Genomic DNA, 13755 nt, shown 5'->3' on the forward strand with positions numbered 1-13755 from the left:
AAACGGGTGGCTCACCTGAGGTCAGGAGTTTGAGACCAACCTGACCAACACAGGGAAATCCCATCTCTACTAAAAATACAAAATTAGCTGGGCTTGCTGGCACATGCTGGTTGTCCCACATACTTGGGAGGTTGAGGCAAGATAATACCTTGAACCCAGGAGGCAGAGTTACTGCGAGCTGAGAACGCGCCATTGTACTCCAGCCTGGGCAACAAGAGAGAAACTCCATTACAAAAATAAATAAATAAATAAAAAGAAAAAGAAATGATGAATTCTCCATTACCTTAATGATGTTACTAAACATAAAATGGAGGTAAAAGAGTTATCCTTTGTCTTAACCATGAGAATCACTGGTTTCCCTAAATGTTCCAAGATGAGAGCACACACTGGAATGATATATAGAGAGAAAATAAACAGATACAGTAAGTAATGTGCAATTAAATTCAGTCTTTTGCATTTTTAATAGCTTCACAAAATGGGATTCAATGGATGTTCCTGACCCCAGTGAAAAAAGATGATATGACTAAATATTAGTTAAAATAGGATATTCAAATTTTTTTTTTTTTTTTTTTTTGAGACGGATTTTCGCTCTTGTTACCCAGGCTGGAGTGCAATATTAATTTTAGTGAACAAGAATATGTTACACAGCCTTTAGAAAACAAACAGTAAAATGACAAAAGTAAATCCCCTCTTATCAGTTATTATTTTAAATGTAAATGGCTTACATTCTTTCTCCAAAGGCAGATTGACAGAATGGTTAAAGAGTGAAGGACTGGGCCGGGCGCGGTGGCTCAAGCCTGTAATCCCAGCACTTTGGGAGGCCGAGATGGGTGGATCACAAGGTCGAGAGATCGAGACCATCCTGGTCAACATGGTGAAACCCCGTCTCTACTAAAGATACAAAAAATTAGCTGGGCATGGTGGCACGTGCCTGTAATCCCAGCTACTCAGGAGGCTGAGGCAGGAGAATTGCCTGAGCCCAGGAGGCGGAGGTTGCGGTGAGCCGAGATCGTGCCATTGCACTCCAGCCTGGGTAACAAGAGCGAAACTCCGTCTCAAAAAAAAAAAAAAAAAAAAAAAAAAAGAGTGAAGGACTGAGGTACAAATTCATTGACGTCAACAAGCAATAGGCATGTTGGGAGCAGTGGCTCATGTCTGTAATCCCAGCACTTTAGGAGGCCGAGGCAGGCAGATCACCTGCAGTCCAGAGTTCAAGACCAGCCTGGACAACATGGCGAAAACCCATCTCCACATAATATACAAAAATTAACTGGGTGTGGTGGTGTATACCTGTTGTCCCAGCTACTCAGGAGGCTGAAGCAGGAGAATCACTTGAACCCAGGAGGTAGAGACTGCAATGAACCAAGAACCTGCAACTGGGCAACAGAGCAAGGCTCTACCTCGTGAAAAAAAAAAAAAAAAGAACCAGTAAAGCCATTGGCAAATCTTGAATGTGGGGTAGTCTAGGACATAGGTGGAGGCAGGGAACATTTTTCTAGATTGAAAAAGATTTAAAAGAACTAATAAGCAAATGCAATTCATGGCTCTTGTTTGGTTTCAGATGACAAGAGATCTAGCAGAAAGTTCCTTTGGCCGGCCGGGCACGGTGGCTCATGCCTGTAATCCTAGCACTTTGGGAGGCCGAGGTGGGTGGATCACCTGAGGTCAGGAGTTCAGACCAGCCTGGCCATATATATATATATATATATATATATATATCGAGAGAGAGAGACAGAGAGAGACAGAGAGACAGAGAGACAGAGAGAGAGCAGAGTTTCACCCTTGTTGCCCAGGCTAGAGTGCAATGGCATGATCTTAGCTCACTAAACCTCTGACTCCTAGGTTCAAGTGATTCTCCTGCCTCAGTGTCTCGGGTAGCTGGGATTACAGGCATGCACCACCACACTGGGCTAATTTTGTATTTTTAGTGGAGATGGAGTTTCTCCATGTTAGTCAGGCTGGGTTAGGTAGCTTGCAAGGTTTGATGGAGGAATCTGACTTGCTTAAAATCAGGTACCTGTAGGTGTCTTGAAAGCAAACCAGGAAGTCTTGATCCCTCACTTTTATTTTGAAAGCATCAGACCTAAAGAAAGTTTGAAAGGCTGGGTATCCTTATACTTTTTTCCTGGATTCACCCCATTGTTAACTGTTTGTTACATTCATGTTTTCTCTGTTTATTTATGTTTTTGTTTGTTTGAGACACAGTCTCTCTGTGTCACCCAGGTTGGAGTGCAATGGTGTCATCTCAGCCCACTGCAACCTCCACCTCCTAGGTTCAAGCAATTCTCCTGCCTCAGCCTCCTGGGTAGCTGGAATTACAGGCATGCACCACCACACCTGGCTCACTTTTTATTTTTAGTGGAGACGGGGTATCTCTGTCAGGCTGATCTCAAACACCCGACCTCAGGTGATCTGCCCACCTTGGCCTTAAAAAGTGCTGGGATTAAAGGTGTGAGCTACCATGCTTGGCTATATATTTTGTTAATTGTGGAAATTTCTGAAAGTTTCAGATTTCCAGATGGCTTCCTGCTGTGTATTAATATGGATCTCCTAACAATGAAGCCATTTATTTATGTATTTATTTTTTGAGATGGAGTGTCGCTCTTGTTACCCAGGCTGGAGTGCAACGGCGCGATCTCGGCTCACCGCAACCTCTGCCTCCTGGGTTCAGGCAATTCTCCTGCCTCAGCCTCCTGAGTAGCTGGGATTACAGGCACGCACCACCATGCCCAGCTAATTTTTTATATTTTTAGTAGAGACGGGGTTTCACCATGTTGACCAGGATGGTCTCGATCTCTTGACCTCATGATCCACCCACCTCAGCCTCCCAAAGTGCTGGGATTACAGGCTTGAGCCACCGCGCCCGGCAAAGCCATTTATTTTTTACTATAATTTTATTGTACCTAATTTAACACTGGTAGAACATTATGTGAGATGGAGTCCATACTAAGTTTCTTACACTTATTTCTTCCCAATTCTCTCTTTATCTTTCTTTCCTTCCTTCTTTCTTTCTTTCTTTCTTTTCTTTCTTTCTCTTCTTTCTTTCTTTCTTTTTTTTAATATATGGTTTCACTCTAGTGCCCACGGTTTAGTGTTGTCCTACAATCTCGGCTCACTGCAACCTGTATCTCCCAGGGTCCAGCGAAGTGATTCTCCTGCCTCAGTCTCTCAGGCAGCTGGGATTACATGCACATGCCACCTTGCCCAGCTAATGTTTTGTATTTTTAGTAGAGATGGAGTTTCACCATGTTGATCAAGCTGGTCTTGAACCCCTGGCTGCAAGGGAGTCATACATCTTGGCCCCTCAGTGTTGTGATTCCAGGTGTTAGCCACCATACCGGGCCTGTTTCCAGCATTTTTTTAGTTCTTTGTTGTTGTTGCTGTTAAATTTCAAGATTTCAGATCCAATCAGATATCACATGTTGTATTTTTCACGTTTCTTTCCTCTCCTTAAATCTGGAAATCTTTTTTATGATTGTTTTTCGTATAATTGACAATTTTATAGAATACATACCAGTTGTCTAGTAGGATTGCTCCACAATCTGAATTAATTTTCTCATGGTTAGCTTGAAAGTCAATATTTTTGGAAAGACTATGATATGAGCAATGCTGTAAAGTTGCCATTGCATTCTACCAAGAAGCACGTAAGTTTGTTCCACATTTTTAACATTGTGTGTGTGTGTGTGTGTGTGTGTGTAAGTAATGTATGGTGCGAATCTCTGCGATATTAATATCTTGTTTCTCCAAGAACATCCACCCAGTGATTTCAGCATTCTTTGATGATTCCTGTGTGAATGTTTAATACATTTGTGATTATGTAATCAGATTTGTAATGTTTTGTCTTTTCTCACTCATAGGGAGGATTCCTTATCTTAGACCTGAGTCTACTTTCTTGAGGAAAACTTGACTTTATTTCATTAAGAGGGAAGAGCAGCAACCCAGCTAATACGTTGAAATGTGCAATAGGCCGCAGGCTGTGAAGTATTCATGGCCGTAGACTCTGAAGCTAAGGAGCTGAGAAGTTTCTAGAAGCTGCCATCTACATGCCAAAGCAGTAAAACTGAAAGCCAATTCAAATTTCAAAGTCTGGGGGAAGATATGTACTGCTTACTGGGACTTAAGTCTAGAGAGCTAGGCCTTATTAAAATAATTACTTTACCTACCATCTTTGTTCAAGGCTCAATGGCTGACCTTCAAGCAGTGGCTAGCTGTCCCGTCTGTCTGGATTACTTGCTTTCCCTGCCCTTTTTGCCACGTTTGCTGTCCCGAAAGGAAATTGACAAGCAATCCTCAACTGGGTCATTTGACTGAAATTGCTAAGCAACTCCAGATAAGAAGCAAGAGAAAGCGGCAGGAAGAGAAGCATGTATGTAAGAAGCATAATCAGGTTTTGACCTTTTTCTGTCGGGAAGACCTAGAGCTTTTATGTCCAAGGTGCCGTTTCTCCACTGATCACCAGCTTCACTGTGTTCGGCCCAGAAAGAAGGCTGCCTCCCATCACAGGAAAAAATTGGAGGAATACAATGCTGCATGGAAGGAGGGAGTGGAACTAACTGAAAAAAATCATAACTGTACAAACCAGAAAATCGTTAGAACTGAAGAAAAAGGTAAAACATAAGGAAGAAGAAGTCAGGTCTGAATTTGAGCAACTTAGGTTATTTCTCCAAAAGGAGCAAGAGACTGTTCTTGGGCAATTACAAGCTGAAGAGACGGATATTTTAGCACAACTAAATGAAAGCCTAAGAAAATTCTCAGATCATACCTCCTCATTAAAATATCTACTAAAGGAGATAGAGAGCACATATGTAAAGCCAGGACTGGAATTACTGGCAAATGTTAAGGATATCTATCACAGGTACAAAAATTTCAAATTCCCTGAACCTTTTTCATTCAGATTAAAAGAATACGGTTACCGTCTGCCTCCACAATATTCTGGCCTATAGAAAATTATCAAGCGATTTCAAGTAGATGTAATTCTAGATCCTGAAACAGCACATCATAAACTTGTAGTGTCAGCAGATAGGAAAACTGTGCGCTATGGAAATACAGTGCAAAACTTACCTTCAAACCCAACAAGATTTTATCGCCTCCCAGCTGTTGTGGGTTCTAAGGGCTATAGTAGTGGCCGGCAGTACTGGGAAGTAGAAGTGAAAGACAAGCCTGAATGGATCCTTGGTGTCTGTGATGACTCTCTTCCCAGAAGGAGGAAGCGCTCACCAACATTAGTACAGAATGGATTGTGGGGAATTCGGCGATCTGGTCGGGATAATTATATTGTATTGGGTCATGAGGAAATTAATCCGCTGCCAAAAGTAGCACCTAGTAAGATTGGCATTTTTTTAGACTATGAAATGAGTGAGATTTCCTTTTATAATGTGAATGATAGCTCTCTACTGTATACTTTTAATAATGATTTTACAGGGCCACTTTGGCCTTATTTTTATACTGGAATGGACTCAAAACCTCTTAAAATTTCTAGAGTAAAAGATTGTGAATAAATAGCTGTTTGAAAACTGTCATTTTTTTTACACCTAGCAAACATGATAGAGCCAGTGAATCTAGTTTTGCTAATTCTGTATTTTCTGCTATTTTTCCCACCAAAGAAACCGCAGAATTGTTTATATGTCAGTTTCAGCACTAAAAAATGTGATGATAGGACCTACTTAATAACAAATTATGGGTCAAAGACAAACTACTTTAGAAATCCTGAAATAAAATACTAAAAATATATACTAAAGAAATGTATTATGTAAAAAAAATTATTACTCCAGTTATTGCCAATAGAAGCCCTATAATGTTTCTTCAGTATTGCTTATTTTTTTTCCTTTAAGAATGATTAAGTCTTTATTAATGATTGTGTCGTCCAGGCTGTAGTGCAATGGCGCAATCTCAGCTCACTGCAACCTCTGCCTCCTGGGTTCCAGCGAGTCTCCTGTCTCAGCCTCCTGAGTAGCTGGGATTACAGGCACGCACCACCACACCTGGCTAATTTTTGTATTTTTAGTAGAGTTGTGGTTTCACCATGTTGATCAGGCTGGTCTTAAACTCCTGACATTGTGATATGCCTGCCTCAGCCTCCCAAAGTGCTGGGATTAGAGGTGTAAGCCACTGCACCTGACCAACTTTTTTTTTTAAATAATTTTTTTTTTTGAGCTGGAGTTTCGCTCTTGTTACCCAGGCTGGAGTGCCATGGCACGATCTCGGCTCACCGCAACCTCCGCCTCCTGGGTTCAGGCAATTCTCCTGCTTCAGCCTCCTGAGTAGCTGGGATTACAGGCATGCGCCACCATGCCCAGCTGATTTTTTGTATTTTTAGTAGAGATGGGGTTTCACCATGTTGACCACGTTGGTCTCGATCTCTTGACTTCGTGATACACCCTCCTCAGCCTCCCAAAGTGCTGGGATTACAGGCTTTAGCCACCGAGCCTGGCTAATTAATTTTTTTTTTAATTTCTATTTTGCCCAGGCTGGTCTTGAACGTGTGACCTCAAGCATTTCTCATGCCTTAGCCTCCTAAGGCACTGGGATTACCAGCATGAACCTCAATGCCCAATGCCACTTTTCCCTTTCATCTGTCTACCTCAATATTTCTAAGTACCTATTTTTTATTCAGTATGTCTTTGTCAGGACTACCTTAGTTTTCTAGAAAATGAAATGGTAGCTCATGCCCTTAATCCTAGCACTTGGGAGGGTGAAGTGGGCGGATCACCTGAGATCAGGAGGTTGAAACCAGACTGGCCAAAATGGTAAAACCCCATCTCTACTAAAAATACAAACACATTAGCCGTGCATGGTGGCACATGCCTGTGATCCCAGCTATTCATTGGGCTGAGGCAGGAGAATTGCTTGAACCCAGAAGGCAGAGATTGCAGTGAGCTGAATTGTGCCATGATTTGCAATCCAGCCTGGGAAACGAGTGAAACTCCGTCTGAAAAAAAAAAAAAAATAAGAGATGGCACTCTTACATCCTCCTCTGCCACACACACACTTACTTACTGTACACACACAATCAGTAGAACATCTGTTCTGTTCCACTGGACAGAGTACTCTCTAGTGTAGTCAGCTACTGTCCTTCACTTCTCTTTGGGAACTGATCTCTAGGCTCAGAATCTGTATTAACTTAGTTCCATATTTTCCTCCTTAGGTTTATTCGGTTAATTCAGGGATTAATATCTTTCAATTGATGAAAAATAGGTAACTTTTGGAAAAACTTGTGTTAAAAAAAAAGATGGTGTGATTTTGATGGGATTATGTGTTATATCTTTTTATATTAGTATGGAGAAAATTAACATCTTAACGTATCAGCTAGTAGACATAACTGAGAGTGAGTCTAGTCTATTCCATGAATTTTTATCTAATTGTCTAAAATTTGTAACTTTTAGTGTACATGTGTTTAACATCTTTTGTCAAATTTGTCCTTAAGTATTTGATTTTTTTTATTTTTTTAATTTTATTATTATTTTTTTTGAGACAGAGTTTCGCTCTTGTTACCCAGGCTGGAGTGCAGTGGCACGATCTCGGCTCACCGCAACCTCGGTGTCCTGGGTTCAGGCAATTCTCCTGCCTCAGCCTCCTGAGTAGCTGGGATTACAGGCACGCACTACCATGCCCAGCTAATTTTTTATATTTTTAATAGAGACGGGGTGTCACCCTGTTCACCAGGATAGTCTTGATCTCTTGACCTTGTGATCCACCTGCCTGAGCCTCCCAAAGTGCTGGGATTACAGGGTTGAGCCACCGCGCCTGGCAAGTATTTGATATTTTTATGTCGATTATTTCAATTCTAATTGTTTACTACTAGTATATAGAAAACTGATTTTTGTGTGTTATTTCCTATAAGCTTGTTAAACGCATTTCTAGGAGCTCCTATGTAGATTCCATTGGATTTTCTAGATAGGTAATCATGTCATGAGTAAGGAAAGACATCTGTACTTCTTGTGTAACCTTGGTCGTCCTTCCTTCCTTCTTCCTTCCTTCTTTCTTTCCTTCTCTCTCTCTCTCTCTCTCTTTTTTAAATGTCTCTGTCTCCATTCCACTCTGTCACCCAGGTTGGAGTTTAATGGTGCAATCTTGGATCATTGCAGCCTCCACTTCTCGGGTTCAAAGGATTATCTGGCCTCAGTCTCCCGTGTACCTGGGATTACAGGTACTCACCACTACACCTGGCTCATTTTTGTGTTCTTAGTAGAGATGGAGTTTCACCATGTTGGCCAGTGTGGTCTCAAACTCCTGACCTCAAGTGTTCTGCCTGCCTGACCAAAGTGCTGGGATTACAGACGAGCCACTGTGCCCAGCCCAAAACGACAATTTTTTAAAATCTGGATTTAAAGTTTCAATTATTATTTACAACATTTATTTAAATTACAAATATCTCTTTTTTTTGAGACGGAGTTTCGCTCTTGTTACCCAGGCTGGAGTGCAATAGCACGATCTCCGCTCACTGCAACCTCTGCCTCCTGGTTCAAGCTATTCTCCTGCCTCAGCCTCCCGAGTAGGTGGGACTACAGGCATGCGCCACCATGCCCAGCTAATTTTTGTATTTTTAGTAGAGATGGGGTTTCACCATATTGACCAGAATGGTCTCGATCTCTTGACCTCGTGATCCATCCGCCTTGTCCTCCCAAAGTGCTGTGTTTACAAGCTATTCTCCTGCCTCAGCCTCCCGAGTAGCTGGGACTACAGGCGTGCGCCACCACACCCGGCCGAATTTTTGTATTTTTAATACTAACCTGGTTTCACCATGTTGTCTGGGCTGGTCTTGAATTCGTGATCTCAGGCAATCCACCCATTTTGGCCTCCCAAAGTGCTGGGATTGCAGGCATGAGCCACCACACCTGGCCCCAAAAAATTCTAAAGTAGAGAAGAGCTTGTCTTGCAGAGACTTGTACGTGTGGCTTTTGTTTAATGCCAATAGATTTTATATTTAATCCCAACAGATTTTATGTACCAGCTCAGCAACACTGAAAAACCTACATCCTTGAATACTGGTTTCATGTATAACACGAGCTATAACAACCTTTAACTAAGAATGCAAGGAAAGTGTTTCCTAAACACACAAATATTTGTTAATATTATTAGGTGAGTGCAAAGGTAATGGAAGTTTCTGCCATTAATTTAATGAAAAGAACCGTGATTACTTTTGCACCAAACAAATACTACAAATTTTTTTTGTTACATGACCGTTAGGCAAACACTTTAAAATATATAAATTAGTCATGAATAAAATTAAATCATTCACAGTTCCCTCATCCAGAGATATTTTTGTATCTATACATGTGTGGTTAGCATAAATTACATATAGCTGGTTCTTTTTTTTTGAGACGGAATTTCGCTCTTGTTACCCAGGCTGGAGTGCAATGGCGCGATCTCAGCTCACCGCAACCTCCGCCTCCTGGGTTCAGGCAATTCTCCTGCCTCAGCCTCCTGAGTAGCTGAGATTACAGGCATGCACTACCATTCCCAGCTAGTTTTTTGTATTATTAGTAAAGAAGGGGTTTCACCACGTTGACCAGGATGGTCTCGATCTCTTGACCTCATGATCCACCCGCCTCAGCCTCCCAAAGTGCTGGGATTACAGGCGTGAGCCACCGTGCCTGGCTGCACAAGGATTTTAATCAGAATATAATGATAAATGATATTCCATATTTTTAAAAATATAAAATGAAGTCAATGACTCAAGAACATTATCTGCTGCAATGAGGTTGGGGGGCATTTCATAATATTACACATATGAAATAGAACGGTTCAACTGTTTAGGGCTTGATAGGGAGGAATCATGATCAAAAGGTCAATACAAAATCATTTGATCATAGTACCAATATCTTACATTTGAAATGTATCCATGCTCTTTTGTATAATCATAAGAGAGTCAAGTATATTTTTGCACCTGTTATAACTGCTATTGCAAAGGAGAAACACTATTGTCTTATTTTCCAAGAGATATACATACACAGCAATTTTTTTTCTCCAGGGAACTTGTGCAAACTAATATAAGATCTAAATTCTTCACATAATGTATACAGTGCGAGAAGCCTCTTCAGATTTATTTTTTGAAGTCTGAAATGCTGGCACTTTCGAATCAGGCAACAGTTCTTCATTCCTGTAATCTAGCTCAGAGCTGCTGTTGACTACAGGCTTAGAGTAGCAGACCTAATTTCTTTTTAGGATTCTTCTTTTCCACTGGTGGTGTTCTATTTATCTGTCTGACCAGGTCATGAAACATCTCATTAGCATTGATCTTTCACTTTGCAGAAGTTTCTACAAAGGCACAGTTACACCACTGTCTTGCCTAATTCCGGCCCTGTTCTTTGCCAACTACTCGCTCATCTTCCGGGTCACATTTATTGTCAACCAAAATCATTGGAACGTCTTCTGTGCCCTTAACCCATAAAATCTGTTCCCTCAGGTCCTGTAAGTCATTAAATGTGGATTGAGCTATAATAGAATATACTAGCGTTAAACCTTGTCCATTCTTCATATACAAATTCCTAATCGCTGTAAATTGCTCTGTCCCTGCAGTATCGAAGATTTCTAACATACACTGTTGTTAATCCACTTCAACTTGCTTTCTTTCTTTTTTTTTTTTTTTCCTTCGGGCTATTTTTTAAAATTAATTTATTTACTTTAGGTGCATACTATATGTGGTATTTCTCCCCATCTTAGCCCTCACCATCCTCCTCTCCCTTCCCATCCCCTGCTGTCTCTCCCTACCCCCCTCAACTGCCCCCAGTGTGTGATGCTCCTCTCCCTGAGTCCACATGTTCTCGTTGTTCAACACCTACCTATGAATGAGAACATACGGTGTTTGGCTTTCTGTTCTTATATTAGTTCGCTGAGAATGATGGTTTCCAGATTCATCCAAGTCCCTACAAAGGACACAAACCTGTTTTTTATGGCTGCGTAGTATTCCATGGTGTACATGTACCACATTTTCTTTGTCCAATCTATCATTTATGGACGTTTGGGTTGATTCTATGGCAGTCTAGTATTTCTTTCTTTTTTTTTTTGAGACAGTTTCCAGTTGACACTCAGAAACAGGTTATTCAGTTTCCAAGTGGTTATGCGGGTTTGTGTGTGTTTCTTGATCCTGAGTCCTATTCTGACTGCGCTGTGGTCTGATAGACTGTTTGTTATGATTTCTGTTCTTTTGCATTTGCTGAGGGGTGATTTGCTTCCAATGATATGGTCAATTTTAGAGTATGTGCAATTTGGTGCTGAGAAAAATGTATATTGTGTGGATTTGGGGTGGAGTGTTCTATATATGTGTATTAGGTCCACTTGGTCCAGCTCTGCATTCAAGTCCTGGATATCCTTGCTAATTTTCTGCTCATTTATCGAATATTGACAGTGGAGTGTTGAAGTCTCCCACTATTATTGTGTGGGAGTCTAAATCTTGTTTTAGGTCATTAAGAACTTGCTTCATGTATCTGGGTGCTCCTGTGTTGGGGACGTATGTATTTAGGGTACTTAACTCTTCCTGTTGGATTGATTCTTTGACCATAATGTAGTGTCCTTCTTTGTCTCTTTTGATCTTTGTTGAAGTCCATTTTATCAGAGACTAGGATTACAACCCCTGCTTTTTTTTTGTTCTCCATTTGCTTCGTAAATCTTCTTCTATCCCTTTATTTTGAGTCTATGTGTGTCTTTGTATGTGAGATGGGTTTCCTGAATACAGCGCACCCATGGGTTCTGACTTTTTATCCAGTTTGCCAGTCTGTGTCTTTTGATTGGAGCATTTAGGCCATTTACTTTCAATGTTAATATTGCTATATGTGATTTGATTCTGCCATTTTGTTACTGACTGGTTTTCTTTCCCATTAGTTGCCTCATTTTCTTCATTGCATTTTTGGTCTTTGCCAACTGGTTTGCTTTTGCAGTGACTGGTACTTGTTCCTTTCCATGCTTAGTGTTTCTCTCAGGAGCTCTCGTAGGGCAGGTCTGGTGGTGACAAAATCTCTCAATAATTCCTTGTCCATAAAGGATTTTATTTCTCCTTCACTTACAAAGCTTAGTTTGGCTGGATATGAGATTCTGGGTTGAAAGTTCTTTTCTTTTAGGATGTTGAATATCGGCCTCCACTCTCTTCTGGCTTGTAGGGTTTCTGCAGAGAGATCTGCTGTGAGTCTGATGGGCTTCCCTCTGTGGGTGACCTGGCCTTTCTCTCTGGCTGCCCTTAGCATTTTTTCCTTCATTTCAACCCCGGTGAATCTGACGATTATGTGCCTTGGGGTTGCTCTTCTTGAGGAATATCTTTGGGGAGTTCTCTGTATTTCTTGAATTTGAAATTTGGACTGCCTTGCTAGACTTGGGAAGTTCTCCTGGATAATATCCTGGAACATGTTTTCCAGCTTGGATTCATTCTCCCCGTCATATTCAGGTATACCGATCGAGCGTAGATTAGGTCTTTTCACATAATCCCATATTACTTGGAGGCTTTGTTCATTTCTTTTCACTCTTTTTTCTCTTGTCTTGCCTTCTCTTTTTATTTCATTGAGTTGATCTTCAATCTCTGATATCCTTTCTTCCCCTTGATCGATCTGGCTATTAGAACTTGTGTTTACTTCAGATAGTTCTTGTGCTGTGTTTTTCAACTCCATCAAGTCGTCTATGTTCTTCTCTATGCTGGTTATTCCAATTAGCATTTTGTCTAAATTTTTTCAAGGTTTTTGATTGCTTTGCTTTGAGTTAGAACATGTTCCTTTAGCTCAGAAATGTTTCTCACTAGCCACCTTCTGAAGCCTTTTTCTGTCAATTTGTCGCACTCCTCGGTCAAGTTGTGGTTCTGCGCTGTTGAGGAGTTGTGATGCCTTGAAGGAGAAGAGGTGTTCTGGTCTTTGATGACGGTTTCATCTTTTTTGTGCTGGTTTATTCCCCATCTTTGTGGATTTACCTGGCTGTGGTGTCAGGGAGCTGCTTGATGAGGTTGCTTGTCTGCCCAGGAAGGCCAGGTTTCTGTAGTTCTCTAACATCACATTCCTAGATAAATTCCACTGTGCAGGGTCCAGGCATTGCCACTCCCCCAGAGAGAATTCTATGGCCACATCCCTAAATGTCAATGGTTCCATTTCTAGGCTTCTCGGGGATCCTGGCGTCGTAGCTGTAGCTCTCCAATACCTGCAGGTCACAGGGCCACACAAGCCAGGCGTCTAGGCGAACAGGACACAGAGCAGTGGAAACGAGATCCGGAGCTGCGGCTACAGGGCCAACTTACATTCTTTAGGAAATTTCTATCATTGGGTCATATTTTTAAAAAAATGCCCTGAACAAACTGAACTGTCAGAGCAGACTGCCCAATGCCTCCTGAACTAAGGATCACTAGCTTGTACTCACACAGGATGTGTTCTGTTTAAATACTGATGATCCCTTCTCTTTTCTTTGAGCTGCTGCTCCCCTTTCAATGCATCTCAGGGCTCTCAGATTCTGTCTCTTTTTTCTCTTCTCCCTTACAACTGTCCCTAATCTTAATGGACTTTCCTTCCTCTACCAATACTCTCTCCTTTCCTGTCACCACTCTTTTTAATCTCATAAATCTTCCAGATTAATTTAAATAGGGATTGAGGAAAGAGGAAGGCCAGTCATTGTGGTTCCGTCTGGGTGTGTGACCTGTGTGTGGATCCCAGGCCTGCTCTCAGATTACCTGAGTCGTCTGGGGCTGGTTCCTTGATCCCCCCGCCCCGCACTCTTTCATGGTCACATGAAAACAAGAAAAATCAACCTCAATTTCTCTTTAAGTTTTGTGTAAAGATAAACACCAAT

The 13755-nt window shown here is 41.4% G+C and overlaps 1 pseudogene; it reads right to left on the bottom strand.

Moving 5' to 3' along the window:
* Positions 1 to 10135: 10135 nt before the first annotated feature.
* On the bottom strand, positions 10136 to 13687 carry LOC141583875 (ras-related protein Rap-1A-like; annotated as a pseudogene).
* Between the last annotated feature and the right edge of the window lie 68 nt (positions 13688 to 13755).

This window comes from Saimiri boliviensis, chromosome 3 (genome assembly GCF_048565385.1).
Source record: "Saimiri boliviensis isolate mSaiBol1 chromosome 3, mSaiBol1.pri, whole genome shotgun sequence".
Taxonomy (NCBI): Eukaryota; Metazoa; Chordata; class Mammalia; order Primates; family Cebidae; genus Saimiri; species Saimiri boliviensis.